This window comes from Aegilops tauschii, chromosome 4, assembly GCF_002575655.3.
Source record: "Aegilops tauschii subsp. strangulata cultivar AL8/78 chromosome 4, Aet v6.0, whole genome shotgun sequence".
Classification (NCBI taxonomy): domain Eukaryota; kingdom Viridiplantae; phylum Streptophyta; class Magnoliopsida; order Poales; family Poaceae; genus Aegilops; species Aegilops tauschii.
This window is the reverse complement of record NC_053038.3, coordinates 494,960,383-494,969,042: the sequence shown is the minus strand read 5'-3', so window position 1 is coordinate 494,969,042 and position 8,660 is coordinate 494,960,383.

Below are 8,660 nucleotides of genomic sequence, written 5' to 3'. Positions count from 1 at the left end.
GCCCAACTGATTTATGGGCCGTCAACAGGCTGAAAGACACACCGGGCCAGAAATTGGCCCAACATTTAAATGGGTCGCTAAAAGGCCGAAAGATGTACATCGTGAAAATTGGCCCATCCACTGAATGGGCCGTTAACAGGCCGAAATCTCATCGGGACGATATTGAGCCCAAATATATAGCGGGCTATTAATGGGCTCGAACTGGCGATGGGCTGCAATGGTGTCAAATCTTTAACAGGCCGTTGACGGGCCGAATTGGCACATCTCGTATGGTCCGTGGGCTTAAATGGACCTGACACAAGTAGGCCTTATATGGGCCGGCCTGCTATTTTTTACTGGGCCAGCCTTTTTCACCGGAATGGGCAACTATTGGGCCGTGCCACGTGTCGACCTATCATAGGCGCCTCCTGTCCAATGAGTGGATGACATCTGTCCCAACGGTGAGGCAACACGTGTTTCCTCCGGCCAATGATGATTTTACACGTGGAAAATCCCCATTGGTCCGGGCTGTTAACGGGTTATCGGATCCAAAACTGGACCCGATAGCTTAACGGCGTTTCGTTATGGTGGATGCCACGTGTTGGTCACCCTTGACGAAAGCACTTCTGTGACGCGCGATTTATCGTCATGGAAGTGGACACTTCCGTGATGATAATTTTGGTAATGTCATGGAACACTTCTACGATAGCACAGGTATGACTATCTTGATTCTATCATAAAATGGTTATGGATGTACATGCATGACAAAAAACGCGACCTACTGTGACAAACACGTATCATCACGGAAGTGTATTTTTTTTGTAGTGCTCTCTTTGGATCTCAATACAAAGTTCTCCTCGATTCTCTTGGAGATCTATTCGATGTAATTCTTTTTGCGGTGTGTTTGTCGAGATCCGATGAATTGTGGGTTTATGATCAAGATTATCTATGAACAATATTTGAATTTCCTCTGAATTCTTTTATGCATGATTTGTTATCTTTGCAAGTCTCTTCGAATTATCAGTTTGGTTTGGCCTACTAGATTGATCTTTCTTGCAATGGGAGAAGTGCTTAGCTTTGGGTTCAATCTTGCGGTGTCCTTTCCCAGTGACAGCAGGGGCAGCAAGGCACGTATTGTATTGTTGCCATCGAGGATAAAAAGATGGGGTTTATATCATATTGCTTGAGTTTATCCCTCTACATCATGTCATCTTGCCTAATGCGTTACTCTGTTCTTATGAACTTAATACTCTAGATGCATGCTGGATAGCGGTCGATGTGTGGAGTAATAGTAGTAGATGCAGAATCGTTTCGGTCTACTTGTCGCGGACGTGATGCCTATATACATGATCATGCCTAGATATTCTCATAATTATGCACTTTTCTATCAATTGCTCGACAGTAATTTGTTCACCCACCGTAATACTTATGCTATCTTGAGAGAAGCCACTAGTGAAACCTATGGCCCCCGGGTCTATTTTCCATCATATAATTTTCCAATCTATTTTTACTTTGCAATCTTTATTTTCAATCTATATCATAAAAATACCAAAAATATTTATCTTATTATCTCTATCAGATCTCACTTTTGCAAGTGGTCGTGAAGGGATTGACAACCCTTTATCATGTTGGTTGCAAGGTTCTTATTTGTTTGTGCGGGTATAAGGCGACTTGTGTGTAACCTCCTACTGGATTGATACCTTGGTTCTCAAAAACTCTGGGAAATACTTACGATACTTTGTTGCATCACCCTTTCCTCTTCAAGGGAAAAACCAATGCAAGCTCAAGAGGTAGCAGGATGCGGCGAGAACAGGAGAGGAGGGAATAACGGCAGTGTGGCAGAAACTAGGAAGAATGTTGGGATCGATGCAGCGGTGGGCGAGGGAGGTTTTTGGCTCTATTAGGAGGAAGATAAAACAGTTGAAAGCACAGTTGTTGGAAGCAAAGGAACGAGCGCTCATTATCAGCAAGAGGTGCGGGATTTAGAAGAGCAATTGAGGGAAGTGTATGAGCGGGAAGAAATAATGTACAGACAGCGCTCGAGGGTGGACTGGCTCAAAGCGGGGGATCGAAATACTCAATATTTCCAGAACCGGGCATCGCATCGTAAGAGGAAAAATACTATCAAGGTCTTGCGGCGAGCAGATGGATCTAGATGTACGGTTGATGAGGAGATGAGAGCCATGGCAGCAACGTTCTATGGAGAACTGATCACTTCGGAGGGGTCGGTAGGGGCGGAGGGTGTGCTACAGAACATTTAGTGGGCGGCCACAGAAGAAATGAACACATCACTGTCAGCACCAATTTCAGACACTGAGATAGAGACGGCTCTATTTTAGATGGGGCCTACAAAAGCCCCGGGTCCGGATAGGCTTCCTGCGCTATTTTATCAGCGACACTTGTCGTTGCTCCATAATGACATTTGCCGGGTTGTTCGTGATTTTTTGAGTGGTGCAGCTACACCTGAGGGTTTTAATGCTACGGTGATAGTCATGATTCCTAAGGTCAACTCACCGGAGTTGCTCTCTCAATTTCGGTCGATTAGCTTGTGTAATGTCCTGTATAAGATTGCAACAAAGGTTCTTGCCAACAGGTTAAAGATCATCCTTCCGGTCCTTATCTCGGAGGAGCAGAGTGCTTTTGTGCCTGGACGTCTCATCACACATAATGTTTTGGTAGCCTATGAGTGCGTTCATGCCATTCGCAATAGGAAGAGGAAGAGACCTTTGTGTGCAGTCAAGCTGGATATGATGAAAGCCTATGATCGAGTGGAGTGGGTGTTCCTGCAACAGATGATGGAACGGTTTGGTTTTGCCCCGGAATGGATAGTGATGATCATGCGCTGTGTGACGACAGCGAGCTTCTCGGTAAAGCTGAATGGTGCTTGCTCTAGGTGGTTCTTTCCTTCCCGAGGACTCAGACAGGGGGGGGTCCTCTTTCGCCATACTTGTTTCTATTCTGTGTCGAGGGTTTTTCTGCACTCTTGAGGAAAGCGCAATCAGACAATAGACTGAAAGGTGTTACTTTTGGGAGCACTAGCCCCCATATCACACATCTTTTATTTGCTGATGAAAGTGTTGTGTTCTTGGAGGGATCTCCGGAGTACCTAGAGACAGTGAGAGAGATACTGGTCATATATGAGGAGGCTTCAGGACAGAAGGTGAATTTGCAAAAAACATCAATCTTCTTCGGCAAAGGTTGTCAGGACACCACTAAGGAGGAGCTCAAAGTGGTGTTGGGGGTGTCCTCGGAAGCCCTAAGTGAACGGTACCGCGGTCTTCCAACACTGGTTGGACGATCAAAAGAGCTCAAAAGGAAAATTTAGCGGATGGAAGGGCTTGGGTCTTTCTAAGGCAGCAAGAGAGGTTCTCATCAAGTATGGACTCCAATTAGTACCAACTTTCACCATGAGTTGTTTCCACCTCACAAAGAAAACGTGTCGAAATCTAAATTCTATCTCTTCGAAATTCTAGTGGGGGCAAGGGACGGTGAGCGGAAGGTGCATTGGATTTCTTGGCAGAAAATGTGCACCTCTAAGCGGGATGGCGGGATGGGATTCCGGGATCCAGCAGCTTTCAACCAGGCTCTTCTTGCAAAGCAAGCTTGGCGGATTCTACAATGCCCGGAGTCATTGGTGGCGAGGGTGTTGAAGGCGCGCTATTTCAAAGATGACTCCATCATGACTGCGACGTGCCCATCGACAGCTTCATATACTTATAGGAGCATTTTGCATGGCAGAGATCTCCTTCAAGAAGGTCTAGTTTGGAGAATTGGAGACGGATCCAAAGTTAATATACATCACAGTAACTGGATTCCGAGGAACGGGTCCATGAAGCCACTGGGTCAGATATATATTCCGGGTGCGACAAAGGTGGCTGACCTTTTAGCACCGGATGGTAGAAGCTGGAATCGCGACCATGTCCTGGAGATGTTTACCCCAGATGATGTCCTTGATATATTGCAGATAGCGGTGGGCGGGTTGGGAGTTGACGACTACCAAGCATGGAACTACACGAAGAATGGAGTCTTCACGGTATGATATGCCTATCATCTGAAAATGGCTATGGTAAGAGCAAGCTCCGGACGGCCGGAGTCTTCTAGTTCTGTGAATAAACACAAGGGGTATATGGCATTATGGGGCACGAATGCGCCAAGGAAGGCCAAAATTCATCTTTGGAGATTAATATCAAATGGCTTGGCGGTTGGGTCAGAGCTCCATCGGCGAAGGATAAAACCTGGGATTTTTTGCGTTGCCTGCGGACGTGAGGAAACTATATATCATCGGTTTTGGGCGTGTCAACATTATGTAAACTTTTGGCAGCTATTTCACTCAGAGAAGGGAGATATGGTGGTGATCCCACCATGCCATATGGACTCCCAGAGAGAGGTAGCACGCTGGCTACTGAAGTGGCTAGCGGGAGCATCTGATGATGAAAAAGAAGCAACGGTGCAGGCGTTGTATAGCCTTTGGCTCGCCAGAAATGAGGCGCGAGAGGGGAAGAAGATCAAGCCACCACATGAAATATTGGCCACGGTCTTGCGGCAGATGGAGGATTGGAGGCTGGCGCATACCACTTCAAGCAACATACCAGCTCATCCACAGTCCCAGCAACGGGAACCGCCAAAAGAGGGATGGATCAAGGTTAACTCCGATGGAGCAACCTCAAAAATGGGGGACAAGGCGGGCGGAGGAGCAGTGCTGAGGGACCATATGGGGGCTTTCAGAGCGGGTATGTGTCACAATTTCCCTGTTGTGGTTGATCCCAAGGTGGCAGAGATCTTGGCATGTAAGCAGGCTCTCCAGGTGGCGAGAGAAATCAATGCGCAAAGGGTGCATGTGGAGTTAGACTCTCAAGGAGTGGTGCATATGCTGAAGAATCACTCAAAGGACCTCTCGGTGTCGGGGCCATTGGTGGAGGAGATCAAAACCCTGCTGAAGTCTTTTGACGAGTTTAAGGTATCGTGGGTTAGACGTTCTGCGAATGTTGCTGCGCATAAGCTAGCTAGAGTAGGAGTGGGTGATGAACTTTGTAAGGTTTGGTTGGGGGCTCCCCGGATTTCGTTCTTGTTGTTCTGTCATATGAGATTCCGAACTACGTGAGTTAAATAAAGCGGCAACTTTGATCCTAAAAAAAATTGACACCAAGGGCATGTTCGGGACGGGGGAAAAACACAGGGAAAACGAAAGGAAAGCTAGTCCAAGGAATGGTTTCCTTTTTTGACGTTCCGAACGAAGGAATCTCATGTAACCGCTCCTCCGCAAAGTTCTTAGGGCAGCGATAGGCGCCGGCGCACCGGCCCAAATTTGGGCCGGTCAGCCCGCAGCCATTCGATTTGGGTGCGCATAACCGTTCGATCCGCTTCTTCTTCCTCACGAGCACGTACGAAAAAAAGACCCCCTGGATCTTGTCGCTTCCCTTCGTCTTGCCGGTTGCACGTGCTCTCCAGGGGCCGCCCTCGCCGGCCGTCCTCGTCACCGGTCGCTGCCCTCGCCGGCCGTCCTCGTCGCCGGTCGCTACCCTCGCCGTCCGTCCTTGTCGCCGGTCGCTGCCCTCGCTGGCCGTCCTCATCGCTGGCTCCACACATGCAGCATCTGCGTCCCGCGGGTTGCAGCTCTGCCGACGACGGTTGTAGCTCCAGTGGCGACGGCTGCAGCTCGCCAGCGTGCTCGTCACCGCTCGTAGCACCTCACCGTTGTAACATCTCGCTCGCAGCCTTCCAGCAAAATCGAGTGTCGGTTCCAGCAAAACATACATCCGTTGTAGGATGCAGCAAACCGCGATGGCGGTTGTAGCTTAATGGGGCACCGGTAGTAGCACTTTTGCAACACGGTTGTAGCTCTAGTTGTAGCTCCGCCACCGCTCCTCGCCGTTGATGCTCGTTGAACGGAATTGCATCGATGACGCCCACCAGTCAATCAACGCCATTGAATGGATGTAGCAAAAAACTTCGCCGGTCGTAGCAAAACACGACTATGGTTGCAGCAAATCACCATTGTCGCCGTCGCGAGGTCACAACTCCGCCTTGATGGATGTAGCAAAAAACTTTGCCGGTAGTAGCAAAAACCGATTACGGTTGCAGCAAATCACCGCCGCCGCCGTCGCGAGGTTCAGCTCCACCTTGATGGATGTAGCAAAAATCTTCGCCTGTAGTAGCAAAAACCAACTATGGTTGAAACTTTAATATCTACCGTTGAAACATTTCTGTCAATAGTTGCAATTCTTGTCCACTTGCGCGGTGTCAGTCGCATCTCCGGCTGTCGATCGTCGCACCGCTTGGCTTGCAGCTCATAGCATCCGGTCCTGGCCCCCATCACGCGCGGGCATGGCGACAGGCGCGGGGCGCGAGGGCGCTGCCATGGCGATGAGGTTGCAGGAAAAATGGCATGGGATTGGGTTTCTGTGCTGGTTTGCAGCGGCCGCGAGGGAGCGCACGGCTGCACACGAGGCTGTTGGTGCTTGCCAGGGAAAGAGGATGGGAGTTAATCGATTGAGGTGGAAGGAAGAAGATAAGACAAAGAAAAAAACAGAAAGCATGAAATAGACGCACGATACTTGTAGACTGACCGAGCGCACGCGACGCAACCGGCCTAATCGTTCGACCGGCACGCCATTCTGAAACGTTTCTCAAGTTCTTATGCCTGCGTTTTCACAGGAAACCAAACATCCGGTCATAGCCAATATTTTTACGGAGTCCCGAAAGCAAGACAGGGGAAAAGGCGACCAGACCTTGGCATACTGGGACCCACACCGGCTGTGAAATGGTTGATCTATAAGCATGGTGGCCCACATGCGCAGCATTCAGTAAAATTTAAATAAAACTCAAAGCATGGGACCACATGTATTGATTTCGTGGGTTACCTTATCCCGCATTCCCAACACGTCTGTGTAGTTTCTGACAAAGTTTTTTGTTCCCATGTTTTGCATCTACCTTCCTTTTCATTTCCCCTACGCCTATTTGAAAAAATAAAAAAATTATTCACTCTCTCTTATAAAAATGGTCACCATATATTAAATAAACCAGTGTATATAAAAAATCTTCATCATACAATATAAATTTGTTTAGTGTGTATTTAAATAAATAATCACCATACATTTGAAAAATGTGTAGTGTGTATTAAAAAATGTGCACGGTATATCAGACAAACACTTATAGTACAGAAAAAATATATAAATGCAAAAAACCGGAAGAAAAGCCAAATCTGAAAAGGAAAAAAATTATAAAAACAAAAAAACCAAATCTATACCTACTACTCCCTCTGTCCCATAATGTAAGACGTTTTTTGACACTACACTAGAGTCAAAAAACGTCTTACATTATGGGACGGAGGGAGTAATAAAGTACGGAGTGTTTCTACCCGTCAGACATCATATGTTTTAGAAAAAAGCCTCTGATTTTTTCTTTAAGTAACCACGGTCCAACATTAAGTGCCTTTTCTTTGTTGGGCTTCGGCCCAACTGCGGCAGCCTCTATTTCACGCACCTGGTCACTGGTTAGTATTCCGTGTTCAGCTGCAATAGGCCCAGTTGGCACTATTTTTAGCCCGTTAGCTCCCTAACTTTTATTATTTACAAAGAATATATTAAAATGATTATGCTATAACTTTGCAATTGTAACTCGGATTAAAATAATTTGTATATGTAATTTAATTAAAAAATGTATAGTTTCCAACCGTGTTATTATTTGTTTCTGTTAACCACTTTAAAATTCTATTCAGGGTATAAACTTAATTAAACTAATTAATTGCTATGGTGTATTTTGGGAAATGCATACGCATGATATAACTTTTATATAATCTTTATATATATGAAATATGTTACGAGGGCCTATATGGATCGGAGGGAGTATGAATGATTGATTTCAATTGTCTTATCAGAGTAATAAGGAAAGGAGAGAATAAAGGGTGTGATCAGTAGGGATAAAAAAAGAACGGGAGATTCAAAAAAATATGAAGGAGAGAATAACACAAAGGAATTGGTATTAATACCAAGGATATGGCATGCATGCAATGCAATAATAAAAAGGATCTAATACTGAGGGACGTGGGTGGGGCACGCATAATTTCTGCTAGACCTCAGTCTGCGCCTCTCTGCGGTGTCCATGCACAATTCAGATGTTGTTGGGCCGTGCTGACGGATATTTCAGTGGACACGTCAATTATCTCTCCCGTTGCAACACATGGGCATATGTGCTAGTAGAAAACCAAAGAAGAAAAACAAAAACAAAACCCCGCAGCAGCAGCGAAGGAAACAATAGCGCAGCGAACCATGGGGCTGGGCCGTTGTACCGTGCTTCGCGTGCGAGCATGGCCTTCTATATCTTGCTTACAGCGTGTATAGCAACCGTCTTGCTTGAATGGGGCGCGCTTAAGGTCTGGTCAGGCAGCTTGTTCTTTGCTTTTTCTGGGCTTTGATATTCTTTTATTTCTCTTTGTTGTTTTCCAATAGTTTTTCACATTTCTTTCTTTGTTTTTACTGATATCTTATTCTCTTCCTTTTCTTCTTTGTTTTCCTCAGATTTTTTTGTTTTTTTTCTTGGTTTCTCCGTTTTTCTTGTTTTCTTTGTTTTCTTTTTTTCCTTTTAAACTTCCGTTTTCTTTATTTCTTTGTTTGGTTTTCTTTGCTTTATTTCATTCTCCCTTTTTTTCAACATATTTCTACATTTTCTTACACATTGTATAC